Genomic DNA, 27,640 nt, shown 5'->3' on the forward strand with positions numbered 1-27,640 from the left:
CTACAAAAAGGAGTAGAATTTCTGGGGTCTGAAGGGATTTGTACTTGAAGATACTCCAGTCAGCGGGGTCACGTTGAGCATTCTGCAGACAGAATTGTTTCAAATCTGCAGCTGCCTGGGAAACCTTGGTGCAGTTGAGCCCAGCTTCCAGCCAGAGCTGTTGAATCCCTTTCTTCATAGCGATGACACTGAAGGAACCAGATATGGAGCAGGGGAGAGCCTAGCAGATTCATTGGTGATGGGCTAAAGACTATACTTAGCTCACAGAGAAACAGGTGATGAGCTGGATTTGGTCTCTGGTTCTTTATGGGCTGATCTCTGATCTAGAGTTCTGGAGTATTACCTTCTACAAATTGGCCTATTTCTCTTCTATTTATATAACAACATAAATATACATATATATGTACATATATTTATATATATGTACATATATAACAACATAAATATACATATATGTATATGAATGTTTAATATAGTATTACAGTTTATATAATTACATGTTTACCTTCCTTGTAAAAAACATTATAATCATTATAATAGTATATAATAAACACTCTCATATCAACAAGTGGATTTTTACATTAGAGTAATCTGTGCATACATTATGGCCGTCACCATTATTAATATATTTTTCCCATTTTATAAATAATAAACTAAGGCTTAAAAGAGATCTAAGTTTCTTAAGTCTGGCCCTCTGTTTTGGTGGTCAAAAATTGAAGTAGAAAAAGACAATTCTAAATACAGTAAAATAAATGGAACCTGCTGGATTTGCATCACCATTTTGGGAACCACTGTACTGGGTAAATGAGGCAGTGGGGGAAGGCATAGGAAAAGTAAGTAAAATAATAACTAATGTTTTAACCAAGCCATGGAGAAGACTATTGAATCATCCCTTCCCCTCAATAAAAAAAATCAAAGGAAAAAACCTAGCTCACCAATGTGACAATATTAATGACTACTGATTATCATCTAGATTCAAGAACTATCTCAGCAGAACAGTGCAGAATAAATACCCTAGGTATGGCCCTTTTGGGGTTTTATGTTTCTTAACCCATGTGAACCATCAACCTTTTCTTAACAAAGGTTTTCCATTGAGTGTAATAAATTCAATTTGATTTTCTTGTATTATGTTTCCAGTTCTGTATTTAGACTCGTCTGGAGTCTAAATTTAGACCTTGACTGGAGTTGGTTATGGGAAAAGTTCCTTGGGTTTTCCTTTACAATACACTTAATAACTTGCTCTAGACTGTATATCATACCATATACTATTATCGTACCCCCAAATCCTCCATAACTTTTTCTAACTTATTTAGAGAAACTTTAAAATCTTTCTCCAAGTGCTTTCTACTTCACATGGTTGTATAAACTGAATGAGGCTTGACTCATAGCAGCTGCTAAATCCACTTTTGTGGTTTCTCACTCTCTTTCCTATCTCTGAATTAACAAATTACAACAGAGAAAAAAATGAGCCATATTTTAGCTTATTATAAATGGCTGTTGAAAAGTTCATTTCTTTCTTTTTCAGTTCATTATGCAAAATATTTAATGTAGTCAGAAATTATAGCCTAAAGCTCAGCTATGGGGTGGTGTGTGTGTGTGTGTGTGTGATTGTGTGTGTGTGTGTGTGTGTGTGTGTGTGTGTATACGTGCACACAGTGTAAAATCGGTAATGCCTAACTTTCTGGGGTTACAGCTTGTCTTGAAACTCTTAATTAATGTTATTTAATGTCTATGCATATTTGGTCTGAGATCAAATGCTTAATATATTCTCAGAGCATGGATGTTACTGACTTTTCTCGAACATTCAGATAAAAGTCAAAACTTTAACCTAAATATATTTTTAATTTTGCCTTGGATAGATTTTCATAATATTTTCAGAAAATTCTACCCTACGTCAATTGTGAAATGATGGGCATCATGGAAGAAAGGGTAAATTAGCAGGTTTTTTTTCTTAATATTATTGCACATTGACATTCATGTTAGCAATATATGAAAGTGACATTATTAAAATATGTTGATTTGTGAATATTTTGACATTTTAGCAGTAAGTTGTCAAAACAGCATTATGAGCACATTCAGCTCCATATTTTCAGAACTATTAACTGACAGCTATTAAGTACCCTTCTTTGGTGCCAGACAGCAAATCAATGTTATGATCAATATCACAATCCACAGGCTCTGAGTCAGCTATAAAATAAGTGGATTTTGTTCAAATTTTAATGTGCACACAAAAACAATCATTAAGGTCATTAGCAAGATTATTTGCAATCATTAATACTATCAATTATTTTATAAGTTTTTTTGTGTGTTTTTTTCCCCCCAAAAGGTGAAGCTCAGCAATTTTTTTTATTCCTCATCTCCTAAATTCAGATGTTGGGCTTATATTACTTACATGTTAGGAGTGAAATGTGACCCTAAGAGTGTGACCTGAAGACCTAAACAAAATGCCAGACACCTAGCTGGTGCCCAGTAAATGCTAGCTGTACTTTGATAAACTAATCTGAACAATGCCACAAAGATTTGTTGGTCATTTAGTACATGAGTATTTTTAATTGATGGTTAAAAAACAATTTATCTCTGATTATGCAAATATTGGTCTTCAATTTTAGAGAAAAATTTTATTAAATGTTCCAAATAATCTATTATGACTTTATAGTACATTGGGAGGGACCTCGGATAAATTAATATTTGAACTCCAGGGAAATGAGAGAGGAACATGTATAAAGTTCTATGCCATTCTTATTTGTTCTATTAAAAAAATAGTGTTATCTATCTTTTTTAACAAGCAGAAGCAAAACACAAAACTAGGTAAGGTAGGAAACAGGGTGGGGATTTGAAATTAATCGAATTAAAATTTATCCAGAGGGTGTATTTCTCCTATGTTCCAGAACAGGAGAAGTTCTCGTTACTCCGATTAGGTTTCAGATGTATAAGGAGAAATGGCAGATGTAAGGCAGGTTCTCATCTCTGCAATTAACCTTTTATTTCCCCCTGTTGTTAAGATCTGCCTCAGACATAATTCTGATGTAGGCTTGGAGAAGTAAGGTCAGGTACATCAAAACTGTCCTCCACAACAGCATGATAACTAAAGGGTTGGAGGAAAGCTTTAAATGCGGGCTGATTACAACAGAGATGTGAACATTTCAGAAATTGATCAGCTCTAGATTCGTACGATACCTAACCAATAGTAATTCGTTAATTCTTACACCAGTTTTTTAAAATGAGACAACCCTCTGTTCCCTTATTTGTGGAATTTTTTTGGTGTTCATTTACGCTTAACAAATCCTCTTTTTTCATTTCATGTGTAGCTGACAACTCAATCTCAAACTCCAATGTTTGCTCAATGTGAAGGAAACATGTTGTTTTTTCCTAATTATCTGAGATCATACTTCAGGATCTTTGTGACGCTGCTGTGAACATCTCTTGTAAACCATCTCCTCTGACTCAATAGATTCCAAAACATTATTTTAACTAAAGTTTCAATAATGCCTCTCAGTACATATCTACATGTACTAATTTATTATTAAGATAACATTACAAAACATATACAAAACAGAAATGATCCAAGCATGGTAAAAACAGTAAGCAATTTTAAGTGTATTTTTCTTTTGCAAAATTATTGAAAGCAATTTAACAATACTAATTAAAGAGTATTAGATTTCATCTTTAACCAAAGAACTCACATTCAAAGTATTTATGTCAAGGTAATACACAGAGTTCCATGTCAGTATTAAGATACAAGGATGTTCATCACAGTTTTCATTCAAACAAAAAAATTAGAAATACTATAATTATCTACATAAAACTTTGTTTAGATAAATTATATTGTAATATAATGAAATGTAATTTAATTTGTAAATTGTTTACTAGAAATATTTATCTGCATAAATTTACCTATGTTGATAAATGAAAGCAAATGAAAATTAGGTATATATTTGATCCCTTTGTATCTAAGAATAGAGGCACATATAAAATGCCAAAAGTAATGGAAATAAATTTCACAATGATTTTTATGGAGTGAGTATATCCATATATCGGATGTATATCGGTTGCTTACCTACATTATCTAACTTACCAGTTATTTTTGTCATAAATATATTTTAAAAGATGTACACATTTGTTTATGCCACAGCATCAAATGTTTTCATTTTTGAGAGATCTGAAACTTTATACATATTTTTATCTTATTCTTTCTTTCCTTGCTCAACATAAGAAAAAAAAAATGACCTATTTTTTCAATAGTTCTCCTTACATAATAAATTGCAACAAATTAAACTGTTAACAAATACCAAAGGGGAAAGAAATCTTTTTGATAACCACCTAACAAAATGTCACTTTGGGATATTTGACAATTTGGTACGATTACTGATAATTGTTGTGAAAAGCTCAGTAAATTTGTAAACCAGGTGCAAATAATGTGGCATAAAATGTTCATTATGTAAATTAGATGGTTTAAATCTTCACATGTAGCTAATGTGTTTATGCTGAAGTTGAAGGCATTTATTTCCTTCCCACCTAGCAGAACCTGACTGTACATCCTTCTAATTGTCTGCATCTTGATTAAACTCTTTATATTATTACACAAACTCACCAAAGAGACTAAATAAGATGCTATTATGTCAGTCCTGCTGTCCAAGGGGTATGGCAGAAAAAAAAGACTTGGAGATTAAAAGGACTACACAAAATCGTATATAGGAAAGAAACTTAGGAATCAAAAAATCTCTTGTTTTCACTTAATGAGAAAATTGTAACCCAAGATAGTTGAATTTCTCACTTAAACTTTATACTTATTGAAAGAACTTTAGTATAACTACAGTAAGATCATAAATTTACCTACATATTAAATTATATGTGCAAAAGAAAACGTATTTTCTTAATTTTTTTGCTGATGATTTTATCTCTCTTACTCTCTATTTGGTGAATGGGGTGAACTGGGGGAACGGAGAATTGTCATAATGGCCAATTCTAGTGATTTCTGTCCAAGCTAATGACTATGTCTTTTGATAACTTATTCTGTTGGATAAAAAATTATTTCCCCATCCCATGTGTTCCTTTTTAAGGTGTTATATGGGTGTATGAAGAAGTGGTGTAGAGAACATAACCTCATACAAGAGATGAAGTCCACGAACACACATTGTGTCTTTTGAATACTCTGTGGGGCCTGCAGAAAATTGGTGACCTGTTCCTCTTTCCAGGATAATAACAGTGAGGAAAAATAAGTTATGCGTGGCTTTGGTGAGTTGAGGATGTACTGACACTCATTGTTGGAGTCTGTATGCCTAGCCATTTGCCTGTGGTCACAGATTATTTTCTCAAAGATACTTCTCTGCTTTCACACCTTTGTTATTTCCCACTGAAATATGCAAGCATTTTGGAACCCCTGGCCTTGAAGAACTAAAGTTAATGAAGACAGGAAAGGAAAAAATAATCAGAATGTATATACTACACAGCTCAACTCTAAATAGGATTTATGTCATCATAGAAGTCTTTTGTGGTTTCTTGAGACTGAAAAACATTGGCACGCATATATAAGGTCTGACAACTAAATTCAAGAATTTGTTGCAATGGCATTGCTAAACTTTTTTTATACCAGAGGGATTATTCATTACGAATTTGTACCAACTGGATAAACGGCTAACCAAGTTTACTATTGGAAGTGCTGAAAAGGCTGCGTGAAAAAGTTCGATGAAAAGACCTGAACTTTTTGCCAACAATTCATGGTCTTACATCACGACAATGCAAGACCAGCTCACATGGCACTGTCTGTGAGGGAATTTTTAGACAGCAAACAAATAACTGTATTGGAGCACCTTCTCTACTCACCTTATCTGGTTCCAAATGACTTCTTTCCTTACCGAAAGATAAAGGAAATATTGAAGGAAGACATTTTGATGACATTCAGGACATCAAGGCTAATATGATGACAGCTCTGATGGCCATTTCAGAAAAAGAATTCCAAAATTGCTTTCAAGTGTGCTAAGCTGTGGTGTTGGTGCATACCTTCCCAAGGGGAGTACTTCGAAGGTGACCACAGTAGTATTCAGCAATGAGGTATGTAGCACTTTTTCTAGGAACATAATTGTCTGATCTCGTGCTTATTAGCATGTATCCAAAAAGCCTTTTTTGAGTTATGGTTCTCTGGATAATACTTTCCATGAAGGCTATATAGTATTATTCTAATAACTTGCCTCCTGATCTTGGAAGTCCTCAGAATCTGTTTTAAATCTCAAATACTTTTGTTTGTTTGTTTGTATTTTCCATTGGCAGGTGTCAGGGGGTTTATGCTTATGATTTCTTTGACCTTAAGTTTTTCCCAAGTCACTGTTCTCAAATCTGCTTTATTGCTCTGCGTTCTCTGCATATGGCTTCTCTCTCTTAAACCAATTGTTGACTACCTTGAGAACAACAAAGTTTCAAGTATAACTTTATAAAAATTATGGATGAAAAGGATATCCTCACAATATCTTCTCAGAAGAATTTCAGGATTGCTGTTAAGTACTAACTACTATATGTTTCCCATTTATCTCTTTTTTTGAATGGGATGATTTATTTAGGTTATCCTGTCTCTGTGACATTGTATAATAGGGGTATAAATGAAAGTGGAGGACAGATAACTTGTATTTTTAGTTTACTGGTAGCCAGAGGAAAAACATGTAGACTTAATGGCTATAACTGAGCATTATCCAGAAATCTTTACCCTTGGCCTGAATGCAGTGACTGGATGGGGACTTGGGAGTGTCTTTTAAGGAGACTATGAGTTTGTTCTGTATACAAGGGAAAGAATGAAATGAGCATTTGAATGGCAGAGGTGTGCTAGATGTTCACCAATATCAATACTTTTCCTGAGTAGTCATCAAAACTCTATGTCTTAGGCGCCTTTATAATTAGAATGACATGCATGCAGAAGTGATTTATCCCATTTTCAGGCTTTGCCATAAAACTTTGAACATAATTGTCCAGAATCTCTCTTTCTTTTCTGGGGTGATGTCTGAACTATACATTTAAAGTATCAAAAATATGCATCACATGGAAGAGAGCAAGAAGAACCTGTATTGGATTGTGGTTATAAGAAGTAAATCTTTATTGTTTGTATTTATTTTCTATTGCTGCTGTAACAAAATACTATAAACATAGTATCTCAAGACAACATACATTCACTGTCTCACAGTTCTGCAGGTCAGAAGTTGGAAAGGAGTCTCTTGTGACTCTAAAATCAAGTTGCTGGAAAGACAGCATTATTTGGGGTAATTCCAAGGGAGAATCTATTTCCTTGTATTTTTTAGCTTCTAGAAGTTGCTTATATTCTTTAGCTCATGGCCCCTTTCTTACTTTGAAGCCAGCAGCATAGCAACTTGCAACTGGTCTCTCTAATACCCCTGCTTCCATCCTCACATCTCCTCCTGTGACTATGACTCCTACTTCCCTCTTATAAGGACCCTTAGGATTATATTCTACTCACCCAAATAACCCAGAGCATTCTCCCATTTCAAAAAAAAAAAAATCCTTAAATGACTTAATCACATCTGAAAAGACACTTTTACTATGTAAGGTACTATATTCACAGATCCTGAGGATTAGGACCTGAATATCTTTGGAACACCTTTATTCAACCCAGTATATGTGTTTGTTTTTGTTGCATAAAACTCAGGGTTGTTTATTGTACCACTATACCATTTATTATAATGAGTAATATACCATGTTTCCTCAAAAATAAGACCTGGTCTTATATTAATTTTTGCTCCAAAAGATGCATTAGGGCTTATGTTCAGGGGATGTCTTCCTGAAAAATCATGCTAGGGCTTATTTTCCGGTAAGGTCTTATTTTCAGGGAAACGTGGTAGGGGGAATGAGAGGTGATGATGATTTTGACATTTCACAAGGTGAGTTTGAAGTATCAGAGAGAGTATTATGTGGATATACCCAATAGCAGTTTTACTCTATGGCCTTAGAATTTAGAATCAAGAAAAAAAACTAATGTTATCCATAATTACCTTGAGGGGGTACTACTTTCAATATATACAATTTATACATTAACACCCCTTAAGACTCTTTGAGTAACAGTGGTTTGGAGGGAATCTAATGAAAAATAACTGTCTTTAAAGTCAATTTTTACGAATCCAAATATACTCAATCTCAGGAATATATTAAAACCAAGAAAGTGTAACAAGTGAAGACATTTAAATGGTGTTACACAGCAATTACATATGGCAAAAACAAAAGTTCCAAAAACAAAAACTCAGAAAAAGATTAATATTTAAACAATGGATAACAGAAGAGAACTTAGATTCTGAGAAACAGCTTTGAAACATTGGGAGAGTAATAAGACATAGCCTTCTAGAAGTTAAGGACAAAATACATTTTAATGATTACTGTGCAGTCAACAAGGTCAAATTCTTCAGAAAGATCAAGGTCAAGTACGATCAATTCTAAGAAGTACTCATTGGAATCAGCAGCACCGTATGCCTTTTATGTCTTAGACAAGAAGAGTTTTCATGGAGTGGCAACTCATATTTCTAATTGCAGAAGTGCAGAGAAGGTAAACATCACAGAAAACAGGTGTATAAAATTGTGTCAGGCCCCATATTTATTGAAAGGTTGAAAAAAGAAGTGGTTTGTGTTGGTTTTGCTTATTATCTAGGGGAAAACATGGAGTCAACAAATAGATGTCTAAATGTGTGAGACTCTCAAACATGTTTAATCACTGATGCATTACGTGAGTACACAGAAAAATACAGGATAGAGAGCAGTGTCACCAGAAGATAAGACTCCAACATAGGGTGGTTGTCAAAAGTTAATGATGTTCCTTGGAAATGGCTTCTATTTCTCTGTAATGTTGCTTTGAATAAATGGCAGATATGTTGGAATAGACAATTTGAGGAAATTAAAGAATATTTAAATAGTTACTGTGACCAGGTAAATACAGAATGATTTGTGGGCTGCATGATGTCACAAGTGTGTCTAAATGTGGTTTTCTCCAGCGGTTTTTAAAAGCTGAGTGGAAAAGCTGAGAAATCAATATTCAGACTTTTGCAAAATGGCAGTTTTATTGGCAGCATGTAATAGAATTGCAAATAAGAAAAAACATGTGAGGATGTTGGGGAGATAATGATTAAAATAATGTGCCATTAAGTTTAGAAAATAGGGAATATAAAAAATACAGTAGTGGAGATTTGGGGAGCAGGCTAATCAACATGGAGGCATTAGAGAAGTAATAAGACTGCAGTTCTTGGTAAGATGGCAAGATAGGTGTAGTGAGCAGCCAGATGTGAGAGCTGTAAGGATCGATTTGGATGAAAGAGTGGATATTTGATTTCAAGAGTTCAGATTTGCAGCAAATCTAGATAATTATGGAAACAAGTGGCTGAAATAGAGTCAATGTGAAGGTCATAGAAGGTGAGAAGGTTAAGGAACTAAGAAGTTCACATGTTGAATGTCTGTTTGGATGCTAAAATCCCACTGTATGATAGATGATTGGGTTTGAAGTGAAGAGGAAAGCACTGAGTCAGGTGACAAAGCCTTAAATCTATAAGAGGGGGAAACTAGAGGGGATAATGGGTGACATAGACATATGACACAAGTGAGCAGGATAGATTGAGCAGGATAAGACAAACGCTCCAAACAACGTAAAAATTTCAAGTAAAATCCCTTCATATTCTTGAGATTTGAAGGAATTAGATAGTATAACATTTTGGGAATATATGGGGCTAGAATAACTTTCCTTCAGAGCTTGATTATAAAATGACCATTTGACAGATACACTTCAAAAATCAATACCTAATGAATATAATTTATTATCTACAGAAAGGATTCATCCCACTACATTTTCTGCAAATAGATGGCTGATGATATACCTAAATCTCGGCAAGAGAACTACTAGGTAATCTTAAACCTGGCTAAACTTAAAGAAAGTGTAATATAGATAATTTATGAACAATAAAATCTGTTAAATGAAGTGAGATTTTCTTAGTGAACACATTTATCAGTACGACTTGAGCTCTCTCCAGAGGATCTGTGCTCAGACAGACAAAGGTGAGTGTTTTGAACTAGACAGCAAACATTTTATAGCAGGGTTGGGTACTACAGGCCCTGTCATGTGTCCCCATGAAGAGCCTCTACGTAACTTTCCTTGCTCTGATTCCCTATTGGGAAGAAGAAATTCTAGTTTATACATGACTTCTTTTGTGAACTTTGGAAAAATAAGTGTGGGAAGAAAATCATGTTTCTAAAACTAAGGATCGGATACTAACCTTCAAGTTTCCATTTCTTTGTGAAGTCCTGCGTGAGCAATCAACCTTTCTCCTTCATTGTAGTCCCTACCCTGTCACCATCAGCATTTACGCAAAAATGAGTTTAAAAGTGTGATGTACAAAGTATAAGAAACAAATGTGAAAATGCTTTATATATCACCCCTATAATATTTGTAGGCATGGGTAAGGTCTAATTCTTAACTCCTTAAGAAAACTTCACTTATAGTAATACTAAGCTGTGTGCTAAATTGCAGGATGGTGATTTACCTGTTGGCAGGATCCAAGAGTGCTGAGTATGATGTGCACTGATCTCTGTCTCTCTGTCTCTCTCTCTCTCCTTCTCCTCCTCACTCTACTTCCCTCCTTTTCACATCATCATGCTGCTGTTGAACCACAGCCTAGTTCATGAGATGATATCCAGACATGACTTCAGAAGTCTCCTTTCTGTCTTGCACATATGCTGTCTAAGTGTAATGGGACCCAAGCCTTGCCCCCTGTGTGCCCGCCCAGCTGTCTCCTCTGTTTTCCCTCCTCCCATCTGAGAGCCCGCTGGGAGACTCTAACAGCAGCACTCTAGCAACCTAAGCCAAACTCTCTCTAGGCACTTGAACAGATGCTAAATCCTGAGCTCTTTGTTTCCTTTCTCTCAGTGAATGTACTACCCTGCAATTGTTAAGTGTGTTGTTTTTGTGTGAAGCTATTTGGCCTAAATTAGCTTATCGAAAACCACATTGCTGCCCATAATTCAGTTCAGTTTCCCAAAACTGTATTTGGGCATCAATATAGATTAAAAGGAAAAAAAATGTTCTGCCCTTTCTCTCTTTGTGAAAGGCAATGTATCATCTTCTAGTATTTTGATAATTTCAAATGATGATAGTTTACAGCAGAGGCAATATTCAAAATCTTTAACAATTGGTGTGGTACTAGTAGAATAGATGCTGGCCGAACACCTGGAGCAGGATCCTTGATAAGGCAGATATGCCAGGAATTAATTCTTTAGTTGCTACACCAAAGAGATTTCTAGGGCACCAGCTGGGTATACGAGTGGTGGCAGCTTTCAAGGGGGCTCATTGCAGCAGGATTTTATCCACTAGTAATTGACAGACATTAGAACTGTACAATTTCTTCCAGGTAACTGAAAACCCTGATTTAGGTAGCTTTTGGTAGTATCAGTCTCAATAACTACCAAGCTTTTTAAATAATACCATGCTTATATCTAATAGCATTCAAAATATTGTGTTGAATATTTTAGGAAATAATACTGTGACCCAAGATCCATTTGTTGGATTGATTGCTTGGATTGTGTTAAGAAAATTAGCCTTGAATTTACTTAGGTTAACAACTACACAGTTGTTAGTATTAGCAGTAGCATTTTTTTCCTATATTTCACCTTGTTTTTATGCAATGTAACAATATACATTTGTCTGTCTTTATTATTACCTTTGAATCAAAGAACATCTTGGTAAACTTAATGAAGTTATTAAGGAAATTTTGGTTACATTTTAATCACTCCATATTTCTGTTCACAGCAAGGCCACTGTAAAATTTTATAGCTGCAATAACACATCTCACTCCTGCTTCAAAAAATGAATACATATTGAAAATATTTCTGGATCTGAAATAGCCTGAGCAAATTTAACTCTCAGTGCCTGCCTGACCTCCTATATTTCAGGAAGCCCATCAGCAAAATACACAAGAACACACGAAGCCGCAGACTTTGCTCATGTAATACCATATACCACACACTCACCTATATTCACACACTAAGATAATTTGTATTGGAATCTAATGTAATCTGAAATTCTGGAACATAGTGGAATCCTCTATTAACAACTATAACCAAATGGAATGAGATTAATTAACTAATTGCTTCAGGCTATTCTTTGTTTTCCATCTGGAGAGCTCTAATACTGAGAAATGAAAACATGAGGAATACAAAAGAAAGAAAAGTTCTCTAAAGATGGCATCAATATTCAAAACATACCTTTTTTATTGCCTACGATCCAATGCCATTGAGTTCCTTAGATCTGATTTTGATTATTTTCTCTTTGGTTAAATGCCTCATAAATACATGTTCTGCTCTGCTCCATATAAGCAGTCAAACTGCTGCATGTTTCCTTTATATAAAACTGCTTCCTGAGTGGATGCACTTCCTTCCACTCCACAGAGAATTGAAAATAAAAGGTCATGATGATAGAAATTGGTGCTTCATCTGACAGTTAAATGGGTCTGCCTCTGAATTTCAGTAGCCCTTCCAGATGAAGCCATGGCTGCCAAACTCTTAAATTTTAGTTTTCCGTATTCATGATCTAATTCTGTGCAGGAAAGGAACCCTATATTGAACTTCCTCATAAAAGGAGTAGGGGAATAAGTCTGGATTTTGTCCTGTGGTATTCAGAATGCCTTAAATTTGGCCCTGCCATGGTGCTCATGATAGCAACTACCCACAGGCTTTCAGTTAACCAGCTATGTTTCTCCAGAAATGCAAATCCTCAATATCATTTTTCCTAAGTATTTATCTTACTTTTTGAAGTAAAACTTCAAGACCATACTAAGCTTTTCATGTTATCAGCTGATTGCCTTGAGGCAGAGATTGGGCAAATGCAATAGTGCTGGAATGATGGATTCAGATATTTTGGGTTTTCTGATATATTGAACTTCAATATTGAACTATCAAAGGCTGGTAACATTCATCATGAGCTTGACATACCTATTTGATTGAGGTATACTTAATGACCCAGTGGCTGTTACACAGAGCTCAGCCCTGTATTTGAGGTTTTACTCTTGATCTCTTACTCATCGGTTCTCAACTTTCTACCCACATGGATTATTTAATTCAGTCATACCACCTACCTCAGATCATGAAAAATTATCAAGGAAGCCATACTAGCTTGTGGCCACATCCACCTATTTGATGAATCAAGATAATTATTTGTTCTTTTATTTTTTTCTCTTCATTTAAACATTTATCATTAATGTCAACGATTTCACTGTTTTAGAATCTTACCCTCACTATTTTATAATTCTCAAACTCTGATTTACGGCAGTTCAACTTCCGCTGTGCTCTTAGTTGTCATAACTAAGTGACAGTGATTTTTCAACTTTAGTTTATTCAACTAACTAAGTTTTATTTTTCAACTAACTAAGTCAGTGATTTTTCAACTTTAGTTTATAAATAATTATCTGGTTTGAATTAAAAGTGGTGACCCCCAGGCAGCACCCTCAAAGCTTTAATTACGTCTGGAATTGGGACTCTATAATCTATATAATTATAGAACCTCCAAGCTATTCTGATTCAGGTAACACTCCCAGATACACTAACCTAGATATTCTTGTCCCCAAGGGCTCATTCACCATATAAATATTAAAATCCAAAACTATCATCTTTGCCCACAACCTCATAACTTTTTGTCTCATCACTCCCATTCATAGACTGTAGAACTCAGAATTACACTCCTGTGATCTCTCAATGTTTCTCAATATAAGGATCAACAAAACACCCCTTCTATCCATATCTTATATTTAACAGTTACAAACGTTTCACCATTACCCTAGTTACTTCCCATGCCTTACTTCAGCCACAAAAACACAGAAAAAAGGAAAAACAAAAAAACATGTGGATAACTGTAATCCTATATCTGTATTACTAAGTGTGATGGGAGAATACTATTCATCTAGCTGGCCACCTCTAAAATTTATAGTTTTCAAATTACACAGGATCTTCAGAACCATTTATCATACATGTGTTTCACCTCTATACCCTTCTTCACTCATTTCTCAAGCACCATGCTAAAAGTAAAGAGCGATAATGAAAATCCCAACTGTACTTTTAAAAGAGAATTCTGCTGTTTCCTTCCTCTACAACATAACAGGAGCAATTTTGCATAATTTCCCTCAAATTCTTGTCCCTTAAGACATTTAGAAACATCACCATAAATACAAGCCTTGTTTATCTGGTCTTATAAGTTGAACTAATTGATCTTTCTCCTCCTAAATTAAACCATTGTTGCTCTTCCTGACCATATGGTTTAAGAACATCCTCTATTGAACATCTACTTTTTCTTTTGTGTATTCAGTCTGTTCCCCATAGTTAGTGAATTGTCCTCAGACAATATGTGATTAATAGTTCCATTTTATAAAAAGACCTCTTGAGACTTGTTTACTTCTAGCTATTGCAGTATTTTTAAACTTTTTTTAAATTGTAGAGTTTTCTTTTTGCTAATCCATCTTGATTATTGCCCAGATGTTATCCAACCATTATTATCTACTTTCTGCTCTCAGATCTTCTCTAATCTCCTATACATAATGTTGGTTATAATCCCCTCTAACTGCTGAGTGTATTCATGTTTTTCACTCTGTATACACATTTTTTTTTTAATTTTGCAACCATCTAGTAGAAAATTTAGCTAAATAATTCTATGCCTAACCTGTTATAGTCAATAAAATAATGCAATATATTTTTTGCTAAATTGGCTGATTTAGATTTTCTTCTTTTAGAACTCAAGTAAACAGTAACTGGATCTCTTGGATCCATTTGTTCTTGTCTTTTTACTTTTATTTTATAGTTTTTATCTCCTTATATTTTTGCATTTGGTCAAGAGTTATTGCATGTTTGAGATTACAGGAAATTATTCTTTTATTTTGTCACAAGTATATTTAAACTTAGCTGTAATGAAAGGTTTTAAATAGCTATTAAGTTTCCTTATGTTTAATAAGTTTCTCATATTTTTGTTTCCTGAACTAATGTTGGACCTGCAGGAATTAATTTATCTGTTTGCTCAATGTAGTCTTTCCTCCAGTTGGCTGATTTTCTGGTAACACTTAACAACCTTAAATAATTATATATAAGTATTTTTACTATTCAAATTTGAGAAGTGAAAAATCACTCATTTCTTTTCTTTAATCATTTTTTAATTCATTTATTTAATCAATTTTATTTTTCAGAACAGTTTTAGGGGCACAAAAAATTGAGCAGGAAGTACAGAGGGTTTCCAAATCCTCCCTTTCTTCCGTGTTCACTGGTTTCACTATTATTAGGTCTTGTATTAGTGTGACACATTTGTCACAGTTGATAAGGCAATAACAATTCAACAGCATTATTTGAATTCCATAGTTTATATTAGGGTTAACTCTTTGTGTTGTGTAGTTCTACAGGTTTTGATAAGTGAACAATGACGTGTATTCAACAGTACAGTGTCATACAGAATAATTTCACGTTCTAAAACTGCCCAGTGCTTCTCCTATTCATCCTCTCCTTTTCTCCAAAATCACTAAACTTTTTAATGTTTCTATATTTTTGCCTTTTCCAGAATGTCATACAAGTGGAATGACATAGTATGTAGCTTCTTTAGACTGGCTTTTTTAACTAAGCAATATGTACTTAGGATTCTTCCATGTCTACTCATGACTAGAGCTCATTTCTTTTTTTATTTATTCAGTTACATTTGACATTCAATATTATATTAGTTTCAGGTGTACAGCATAATGGACAGGCATTTATATAACTGATAAAGTGATCCCCTAATAAGGTTTGGTGTGGGTCTCTTTGGGTTCATCTTTTCTGTGAATCTCTGCACTTTCTGTACTTGTATGTCTATTTTGTTCACCAAGTTAAGGAAGTTTTCTATCTTCTTTTCTATGTTTTCTATCTCTGCTAACGTTTTCGGTGAGATCGTCTATGCTTCTCCTAAGTTCGTTGAGCATCCTTATAAACAGTGTTCTGAACTCTGTATCTGATAGATTTTTTGCTTCCATTTTGTTTAGTTCTTTTTCTGAAATCTTATCCTATTCTTTTGTGTCCCTTTTTCTCCTCATTTGGCTACCTCCCTGTGTTTGTTTCAATGTAGTATGCAGATAAGCTATGTCTCCTTGTGTTGGCTGAGTGGACTTATGCATTAGATGTCCTGTGGGGCCCAGTAGTACAGTCTCCCTCTTCACCTGAGCTGGGCGCTCCAGGGGTATCGCTTGTATGAGTTGTGGGCTCTCTTTTTTTGTAGTTGAATCTTGATTGCTTTGGGCACATCAGTCGGTGGGACTGACCCTCAGGCTAACTGTCTATGAAGATTAGACATGACTTCAATGGACAAGCTGTTGTGCCAGGGCTGACCCCATTGAGCGGATTTACTTCAGAAAGGCTCTTGTGACTACTGAGTCCACTGTTTGTGTGCGTCATTTGTGGCACTAATTAGGTGGTGCTCTAGTGTTGTCTGAAGGGGGCCACCAGGAGTGATGGTTCTGGAACTTCTTAGGAGGGTCTCTGGTACAGGCTAAGATTAGCCACTGTCTGTGTCCATCCCGGGTCCACTTAATACTAAAAGCTACAAAGTGATCTGTGGTTGGTAGCTATCTGTTTTGGGCTTGGAGACATGTGGGAGTGGTTGTGCTATGAACTGAGGCTGACTGCCTCTATTACTGGGCTTGGAGCCACTTAGCAAGAAATTCAGGGCATGCCAAGGCCAGTCACTGCTTGTTTGGCATTTGTGGACCTTTGAGAGATTTTAGAAAAGTCTGCAGTATGGGCCCAGGCCAGCTGCTTATGTGGATTAGCCTCTTAAAGAGGTTCAGCTGACACATAAATTAGCTGGGGCAGAGTCTCAGAGAATTGCCAGAGTGGGAGAGAGAGGAGTTACCCAGATTACTGGAGAGCTCAGATTTGCTGCTCACCTGAGTCTGAAGGCTGTTTTAGGGAAGGGCTCAACAAAGGAACAATGGCACCTGCTAACACTTCTGCCTGTGCCTGCCAGAAAGCTCATTTCTTTGAATCAATGAATATTCCACTATAAGGATGTACTACAGTTTATCAATTAACCTTTTGACAGGCATCTTGGTAGCTTCCAATTTTTGGCAATTATGAATAAAGCTGCAGGTTTTGTGTGAACAAAGCTTTTCAACTCATTTGGGTAAATACCTAGGAAGATGATTGCTAGGTCATGTAGGAAAATTAGGCTTACCTTTGAAAGAAAGTGACAAACTGTCTTCCATAGTGGCTGTACCATTTGCTTTCCTACTGACAATAAATAAGAATTTCTGTTGTTCCACATCCTCACCAGCATTTGGTATTGTCCTTTTTTTAGAGTTTAACCATATTAATCAATGTGTAAGTGTATCTCGTTGTTTTAATTGAAATTCCCTCATGATATAAGATGCTAAGCAACTACTCATATGCTTATTTACTGCTTTTATATGCATATTCTTTGGTCAGATGTCAGTTTATATTATTTGCCAATTTTTAAATTAGGTTTTTTTGTTGTCTTACAGTTGAATTTTAAGAATTTTTTTTTGCATATTTTGAATGTAAGTAGTTTACTAAGAATACTTTTTCTTTTTGCAAATATTTTTCCCAATCTGTGCATTTTATAAGATAATCAGAGTTTCAAGCAAGCAATTCTGAACTTTAGGAACAACAAACAAAATAAAACAAAAACAAACAAAACAAACAAAGAAACAAACAAACATTTTATCTTGTACATGAACACTATGGCATGGTGACTTTATATTTGGGTTTTACCTCTAATTATTTGGAGACAAACAGTCGCAGAATCCTACCTAGTTAAACAAAAAACTTAGAACTGTTACTTCTTGTTTATGTGTGTGTTTGTGTGTGTGTGTGTGTGTGTGTGTGCATGCATGTGTTTGTTAAATACCTGCTTAAAGCATATGAGACTTCCATAGTGTATAACCATATGAAATTCAATGATAAAGAATCTTCATTGTTTTCTGCATGAAATTTAAAGTTCAAAACCAAGATTAAACTAATAATGGCCATTATGTGTCAAATACAATAAATGAGATAAAATGAGAAATAACAGTACAAAAATAGGTGACCAAAAAAAAAAATATTAACTGTTCTAATTCCAGCTATTCTTCCAGAAGAGTGAGAAATAGTGAAAAGCAACACAGGCAGTAATCATAAAGTCTTCACTGAGAAATCTCTATATTCTTTGTGATTTTGCATATATTTTATAAATTTGAAAATGTCTCTGGGAAATTAATTCTGATTCTTCAGCATGTCACCTGAATATATAAAACTAAACAAAGCCAGATTTGGCAATTTATATGGGCATTATGCCACATCTGTCACTGTTTATGGGATATCCAGACAGAAACAGACAAAAAACATCTTAAGACTATATGTAATAATGGAAGCATATACTCTAAATGAAATCCACGTGCAGTATCTACTAGCTATTATAAAAATAACATAGATAAACTGAATTTTGTTAAAATGTGTGTTCTATTAAAAAGGATAACTCAGAAAGATAACTTGAATTGAAAAATGATAAATGAAAAGGGTAATGTAGGTTACCTTAGTTATCTTAATAAGAACGTGTAAAAAAGAACTCTGCATGGGCTATAAATTGAGCTGTGTCTATCTAAAATTCATATGTTGAATCCCTAACGCCCAGTGTGTTGACTTTCAGAGACAGGGTCTTTGGGAGATAATTAGGTTTAGGTGAAAACGGGGCCTTCCTTCATAATAGGATTACTGCACTTATGAGAAATGACACCAGAGAGTTTGTTCTCTCTTTCCCCTCAACACATGAGGACACAGAGAGGAGGTGGCCATCGACAAGCCAGGAAGTGATGTTTTACTAGAAACCAAACATTCTGGTACCTTGATCTTGTACATCTACAAGATCATCTACAAGATCTTGTACATCTACAAGAGATGTGATGAAATAAATTTCTGTTTTTTAAAGCAACCCAGTGTGGTATTCTATTATGGCAGTCAAAGTCAATATGCTATATATAATTATTATAAGAAAGATGTTGTATGTGTGTGTGTGTGTGTGTGTGTGTGTGTGTGTGTGTGGTTTGTGCCCGCACACAAATATGTAGAGGTAGGACGAGCAGGCAATAAGAGAGAAGGGGGAAAATAGCAAGCAAGTTACACAAATATATCTTTTCTTTCCAGTATTCTCTGAGGTGGTGACTTGGATATCTCTATTTGTAGAGTGCAATAAAAATGAAATATGAGCCAGAGTTCTTCACAACAATAAGTCAATTGTTTGTGCTTTCTCTATGCACAAGGTAGGAGCTGGCTTACAATTAGAGGAGGGAAGAGTAGAAACAAGAAGGGCCAAGTTCATGGGAAGGCAAAAATAAATGGGATCTAGAGCTCAGGTAGAGAGATTTACTTCAGAAAGAGGAAAACAATTCTAATATTAACAAGATAAGGGTAGGAGGTAGTCGGGGTTAAAGAGGTTAAAGATAATATCTACAAGGGAGATAGATAACGCAGATTACTGTCTATGTTATACCTTTGATATTCAACGCATTATATTTTATTAATGATTTCCTAATCACACTCTATTCTGTTACACCCTACTTACTAATGAAATATCTATATCTCAACATCTGGCCTTAAAGGATAAAGTTTCTTTGGAAATCTTTTCAGAACCATATGTTAGAGAAAAAAAAAATGCAATCCTCAATGTATCAAAAGCATGTAAAAGCCACAAAGAAAGAAAAATGGCACCAAAAATAACTAATCATTTGCAAAAAGCAATAAACATTTTTAAAACAATAAGTTAATACATATATTTTAAACAACTGAGTGATTAGTAATGGTAGAGAGGTTGAAAATGTCATTATCCAATAAAGAGGACAATAGTCAAGTTTATATGCAACCTATGAATGTATAAATTGCTATAAAATTGCATAAACCTTTCAGTATATGCATATATACTGAAGTCGTATGTGTGAGTGTGTGTGTGTGTGTGTGTGTGTGTGTGTGTGTTCCCGTTGATACAGCAATTTTAGGAATTAATCATACAGGAAAAATAAAGGGTGTGCACATGTCTTCTGTATATAAGAATCTTGATCCACATGAACATTTTAGTTAATAATACAACTGGAAAATTCTCCTGAGTTCAACAGTAAACAGTAAACAGTCAACACTAAACATACCAGCATACCAAAATAGATAGATATGTAAAGAATAGGTGTTTGCATTACATTGTTAATTGGAAAAAAACTTCTAAAAATTACGTGCAATATGAACCCAGTTGTATAAATGTAAATATAGAAAAATATTGAAATCTTATAGCTACATATTTAAAATTGCCATTTCTTAATTGGCAGGATTACCTCTAGATTTTAAATGTTGTTTTTGTTTTTTTCTCCTTATCAGGAATGTCTAAATTTTCCACAATAAACATGAATTACTTTCATAATAAGAAAAATAATTTGCATTTATAATATATTCTAGTTTGTTTCGACTCATGTTTCAGTTGCTATTTCATGTCGTAACTATCAAATACAACACTTTGAGACTCCACTGTAATCGACTAGGACAATTTTGCGACTGATCTTCACACTGTTAAAATCTCTCTGGATTTTCTGATTTTTATTGCTTTAATGGTTTAATGTCAACCAGTTTTCATTAGAAAAGGTTATTTTGGGTATTTCAGTTGTGAGAAGGAAAAGCATATTTAGTCATGAAGTATTGAAAATAAATACTTGGCTCTATAACAGATAATAAATTTATCTTTTAGTTTTCTTTTATATGTAGAAAAATGCTAGTATTTGCAATATTAAGACCAAAGTAATAAATTGCAATTGGTATAGTAATATGAAATATATACTTTAAGGCAGAATAATATAGTGAAGGATACCAAATGAGAAAAACTTGGATTTAAATCCAAATCTTTCCATTTGGTAATTATGTGATCCTGCAATGGTGATTTATATCAATGTCTCAGAATTGTTCCTGTAAAATACAAAACATCCTGTCTTGTTCATGAGGTGAAAATGATGCGTAAGTGAATAATGCACGAGGACTAATACATTATAAGAATGCAATTGTTAACTATTGTTAGATTCATTTCTTGTTTGACCAGTAAATATATAATTTCAAATGTTGATATTTTCTAAAAAGAAAATTAAAAAGGCAACATAATTAATAGTGATTTGACTACTTGGAATCGAATTCAGATTGAGGTTGGCATTTGAGAGATGTATTTGTATTATTTTTTATTGCCATATAAAAAAATACGACAAACTTAAAGTCTCAAACAACACTTTTTTTTTTTTTTATAAGTTTTTGTAGGTTCGGTGTTTGGGCATAGCTAAGATGGTCCCTCTACTCAGTGTCTCACCAGGCTAAAATCAAGGCATCAATGATCTGTATCATCAATCACCTATATCACCAATATCATCTGAAGCCGTGGGTCCTTTTCCAAGCTCTGTTAGTTTGTTAGCAGAATTCAGTTCTGTGCAGTAAAACTGAGATCTCCGCTTTCTTCCCAACTGCCTGCTGAGGGTTTCTCCCAGCTTCTATAGGGCACCCTCAAGTCCTAGCAACATGTTCCTTTCAAAAAATAGGAGCTTACTTCTTTAAAGCAAGGAGGATCTCTTTCTGATCTGCTAAAATGGAGTCTTATACAATGTAATGTCATTATAGGAATGATAATTCCATCATATTCACAGGTCCTGTCCACACTCAAGGAGAGAGTTAGAAAGACTTGTCCACCAGAGGACAGGAATTTTGGGGTCATCTTAGAACTCTGCCTAGGAGCTAGGAACTAGTTGAGTAGGAGGTAGTCTTGAAAGTACAGTAGGTAGACCATTTTAGACAGAGTTAAAGACATGGATACAGAACTAGAAATTATGTTGTGCACATGCAACAATCTAAGTCCATTCTTTCTGATGAATTCTTTCATTCCTTACATCTGAAAAATTTTGAGTTCCTGCTTTAGAAGTAACCACTTCTGCCCAGGTGGTATTGCTCTTGTAGTCTGTGGCAATTATTTTAGTAATTAGAACACACAGTTCTTTGAGTTTTTCATTAAAAATAATTACCATCATATTAACAATCTGCTGTAAGTGTCTTAAAAACTAACAGAAGAATGAAAAAAAGAATAAAATAGAAAGACAAAAAAAAATCTTAAGAAGATAGCATCATAATGCAAATTGAACTCAGGAACGTATCTTTGAATAACTAAATGTCTTGTCGACTGAAATAGAAAAAGAATAATAAAAAACATGGGGAACATGGGGACTATCAGAAACATAATAATAGATGGAAATCTTCCTTCCTTCCTTCCTTCTTTCCTTCCTTCTTTCCTTCCTTCTTTCCTTCCTTCCTTCCTGCCTCCCTCCCTCCCTCCCTCCCTCCCTCCCTCCCTCCTCCTCCTGGTCCTCCTCCTCCTCCTCCTCCTCCTCCTCCTCCTCCTCCTCCTCCTCGTCCTCCTCTACTTCCTCCTCCTCCTCCTCCTTCTTCTTCTTTCTCTCTCTCTCTCTCTCTCTCCTCTCTCTCTCTCTCTCTCTCTCTCTCTCTCTCTCTCTCTCTCTTTCTCTCTCTCTCTCTCTCTCTCTCTCTCTGCCACAAGCATTGAGGATTATCTAGAACCTACAGTATATCCTAGACAAGATCAAAGGATATAACAATGACTTGGAAAGTCAGTGTTGTTGTATTTCAACCTTAGAGAACAGAGATGAGGATGAGAATCATGTCTGGAAGATAATTGAGAAGGTAGACTTGGAACCATGTTAGATCATGAGAATTTAAACATACTCATGTATGGGACAAGGGTAGTCATACCAAGTGACAAACTTTCTATGTTGTGCTAGGCAGCATGTATAACAAAAGCAACAGAGAACTAATCTTTTACACATGTCAAACGTTTTGTAAAATTATTTGTTTTAATCCCATACTAGCATAAGAATTGAAGTATGATGCAGACACCACAGATATCTGGATAAAGCTGAAGAGAAAAATTGGTCTCTATTGCTTTATTTTCATCAAACTTGAAATGAAATTGCAAAATCTCTCTGATGGCAAGAGCCTATAACTCAGCCCTATAACCATCCTCATTAAACTGTAGTTAAATGGGAAAACACAAGTAGAGTTGTTCTTCAGTTTGAGATACATGAGAGTAGTCTAACAACTTTTAGGCCAACACAGAAGAAATGTGAGACATTAGATATTCGTCTTTTATTTATTTATACATGAATAGACATTTTCCAGATCTGATTTGTCCTAAAATTTCAGGTTTGTTCTTCTGTTTATTGTTTACTGGATGATGGTAGGTAGAATTCCTTTCTCAAAGTTAAGTTGGGGGCTGGGTTAATCTGCATAGCTCTTGGAGGAATTTTTTATTGCTCAGAATGTTTTTCAGCAAGACTGCTGTGAATTTTCCTAAATCTGAAGTGTTGTGTATTATAATATAATAAAGTAGTGTTAAAATGAAAACAAACACTTCTAGTGTAAACTGCAGTGAGGATTCTTCCTGTAGTTGCTTCTAGTGTAAACTGCAGTGAGGATTCTTCCTGTAGTTGCTTCTGCCTAGAATACTTTATAAGAAAATCCTCCCATAAAACAATGTGCCATATTAAACCTACTCCTTCTTCCACTCTCTCTGTCTTTCTTCACTTTTCTTCTCTCAACATTGGTGTATCTGAATACGTTATAAAGATGAAGAGTAGGGGATGAGAGTAATGAATGGGTTTCAGAAACACCCGGTCTAGTATAGGATAGCTGTCCCATTATCTGGATATGGTTTCTAAGGTAAGGTACATGCAGTAACATAGGTGACTCTCTTTTCTATATGGGACCTATTTCATGGATTGAAGCTTAGATTGACTATGAGGTGAAACCTAATTTCATCTACTATAACTCCATTAGCCTTATTAATAGTTTCTAGCCACTCCCACCTCTTGCCTCTACACATACATTTTGTCGTTTAATTCTCAGTTTGAATTTCTCCATAGGGTTATACTTTAATTACATTGTGTTTATTAGTATTTTAGAGGAAATTTCACAATTGCCAATATGGATTTTGGTCATTCTACAAGTAAAATTGGAATCATTTTGGGGAGTATGATGTAATTTAGTAAAGGTACTAACTCATTCAAATTATTAAGAGGTGAAAGGCATTTTTCTACTATAAAACTACACCTGAACCAATTACTTCCCTCAGGAGGGCTGGGAGTTTTGATTCTGCTTGTAGTAGACTTCGGTATTTTTCTGGGGATCAGGCAATTTAGATGATAGCATAGCCTACCACAGGTGGAAGTGAAGAAAGACAATGAATTTCATCCCTCATGTGTTTTAAAAATGCAAAGAGCATGCCTAAATTCTAGTTATAAGAGTGATGTCAATTTTGTGACTTTAATGTATTCAATATTCCATGAACATGTATCTTGCAGTCTGCACCTGAATGTACTGATTACTTGGATTTATGTTTTGATGCTGGATTCCAACAATCACAATTACAAGAATTTTAAGCAAATATTTGTACTGAATGACACGTTCACTACCCTTTACATTTGCCAAGAAAATGTTTCTGAGTAGATAAATGTTGCTGTCCAATTCTATTGACAGTTTCAATTTAATTATGAATTTAAGGTGGCTTATAAAAATTTCCTGGAGTTTGCAAGTGCCTCCATAGCTTATGGCTAACATACTTTCACAAAGCTCTCTATATCAACTGCTACGTCCATGGCACAATATGCTAAATAAACTAGTGAAATATTGGAATTTTAAAAATCATAACTCATAGTTACTAAAAGTATTGTAATATCCTCCTATGTATAATTTTAGATTTGCTACATTTCATTTATTCTGCTTATTTCCTTTATAGCTCCTAACCATTTAAAGCTTTCTTCACATTTTATATGCTACACTACAGAATTTTATTAGTTTATATTTGCTCCATGTTCATAAATGCCACTTAAAAATATTTTCTCATTCTAATGCTATTTCATGTACTGGAATATATGACCTATTTTCACACTTGCACTTTGGTGTCCAATGGTGGGCTGTAATTTGTTTTTGTACGCATTATTGATTTTGGTTTAATCAATAAAAAGACTGATAATATTTGTTTTATAAGGGCAATTAAATTTTCTTTACTACAAATTATAATTAAATCCATAACAGGAAGGTTAGCAAAAAAAGTCTCACTTAAGTCTGGAGAAAGATATTTATTTTTAAGAATTATATTAGGAAGCTGAATACAACTGTGCTTTGGCATTATAGCTGAGAATGGGAGTGTAATAGAGTACACACACACACACACACACACACACACCACTGACCCTTGAACAATATGGGTTTAAACTGCACAGGTATATTTATATGTGTATTATTTTTAATAAATACTGTGAATGTATTTTTCTCTCATGATTTCAAAATAACATTTTCTTTTCTATAGCTTACATTATTATAAAAATGTAATATGTAATACATGCAACATACTAAATATGTATTAAGCAACTGTTTGTATTATAGATTGTAGTCAACAGCAGGCTATAAGTAGTTAAGTTTTGGGGAGTCAAAAATTATATTCCAGGGGTGGCTGGTTAGCTCAGTTTGTTAGAGCATGGTGCTGACAACACCAAGGTTGCTGGTTCAGTCCCCACATGGGCCACTGTGAGCTGCGCCCTCTTTAAGAAAAAAATGTTATATGCCAATTTTAAAATGTGGGGTGGGTGTCACCACTAACTGTCACATTGTTCAGGAGTCAACTCTGTGTGTGTGTGTGTGTGTGTGTGTGTGTGTGTGTGTGTCCTCAAAGTGGTACGTTAATAATGGTTTCCTGCAAATGTTCACACACTAATCTCCAGACCCTGTTTAAATGTTATGTTACATGGCAAAAAAATCGACAAAAACAAACAAAACAAACAAAAAAAAAACACCCTTTTATAAGTATAATTATATTTACAAACATTAAGATAGAGAAAATTGTGCTGGATTGTATGGATGGGCCTAATCTAAACAGAAGAAAACTTTCTTTGGCTGGAGGCAATGAAGTGTAGGCAAAGAAGCTGCTGAGAGTTTGGAAAGATGAGAAAGATTTAATCCACCATTGCTGGTTTGAAGAGGGAAGGTCCAATGTAACAAGGTATGCAGGCTGCCTGAAGGAGCTGAGAGAGGATTCTGGCCTAGCTCACAGCCAGCAAAGAAACAATGACCTCAGTCTCACAAACCTTTATGACACTGAGTTCTGCCAACAACTTGAATGAACTCTGAAGTGGCTGTTTCCCCAGAGCTTTCAGATAAGAGTCCATACTGGCTGATACCTTGATTTTGATATTGTGACTGTCCCGACCCGCGGGACACTACACGAGGGACCCTGAAGCACCTAGAAGGGAGGAAAATGGGAGACACAAAGACCGGAGACAAGACAGGAGTTCTGATCAAGTCTCTCTTTATTGCAGCTCAATCATGGGTTATATACATTCTTTTGCTGGGTGGAGGGGCATTAACATAAGAAAGATTGCTGCAGGCTAAGCCATTGGGGACACCCCTACAGAATGTGGGTGTTACCCAAGTAACTTCCTCTATCTCATGCTTCTCAGTCATGTAATGGTGCCTTACAGGCACCCGCCCTCTACATGTGACCACCCTAACTTCTGACCTACAGAACTGAGAAATTAAGTTTTGTTATTTTAATCCACTAAACTAGTGGCAATTTGTTAAGATAATAATAGAAAAGTAATATAGATTTAGGCATCAGAAGTGGGGGGTGTTACAACAAATACCTAAGAATGTGGAACTGGCTTCAGAAATGAATAGTTGACAAGAACTGGAAGAATTTTGAAAAACATGATAGAAAAAGCCTAAAGCTCCTAGAGAAAAAGCCTAACAGTTCATGAACAAACTGTTAGCAGTAATATGTGTGCTAATAAATCTTCTAGCAAGGAATGCAAAGGAACTGAGAAAATCTAAATTGCCTTAGACAGTACCTCAATCATTATGAACAGATTATTAGTAGAAATATGGACATTATAGGTGCTGCTGGTGTGGTTCAGAAGGTGAGGAACATATTAATAGAAATTGGCAGAAAATTTAATGAAATTGTGTCCTGCAGTTATGTGTATAGTAAATTTGTAAATCAGTTTGGATATTTATCCCAGGAGATTTCCAAGGAAGGTGTTGAAGGTATGGTCCGGTTTCTTTCTGCTGCTTATAGTAAAATAAAAACACACTGAGGTACAATCGTAAAAGAAAAAATAACCAGGACTTGAAGATTCATCTATCTAGATAAGAAAGACTTTAATGTAAGAGATTTACGGTCAGAAAAGCATGCTCTAGGGTAAAAGACACATGTTTGACTCCACATTTCTTTTCTTAGAACTGGGATATACCCAAAATTAAGAGTATTCAGTCATAAGAGATTAAGGGTGTGGTTCATAAAACCCTGAAATCAAACTAATGGGCTTCCATAAATATATATATATATATATATATATATATATATATATATATATATATATATATATATATACACATCGGTTTCCTCCATTTCAGCAGAAGACAACTATAAAGAATGGATTCTCTCAGAAAGATGTGTGGATGTGCCTTTTGTCAAAGGAACTCAATCCCTGAGATATAAGAAAGACCAGTAAAGTTCCTGAGAATTGTGTATCAGCAGAAACATTGACAG

At 34.8% G+C, this 27,640-nt stretch overlaps 1 pseudogene across 1 annotated transcript; it reads right to left on the reverse strand.

Moving 5' to 3' along the window:
- On the reverse strand, positions 1-26,261 carry LOC308505986 (guanine nucleotide-binding protein G(I)/G(S)/G(O) subunit gamma-5-like; annotated as a pseudogene). Its single transcript has 2 exons — positions 26,181-26,261; positions 1-220 (listed from the first exon to the last, which is right to left on the reverse strand). The product of its transcript is annotated as a guanine nucleotide-binding protein G(I)/G(S)/G(O) subunit gamma-5-like (transcript).
- Positions 26,262-27,640: the final 1,379 nt, after the last annotated feature.

Source organism: Rhinolophus hipposideros (genome assembly GCF_964194185.1).
Source record: "Rhinolophus hipposideros genome assembly, chromosome: 12".
Lineage (NCBI taxonomy): Eukaryota > Metazoa > Chordata > Mammalia > Chiroptera > Rhinolophidae > Rhinolophus > Rhinolophus hipposideros.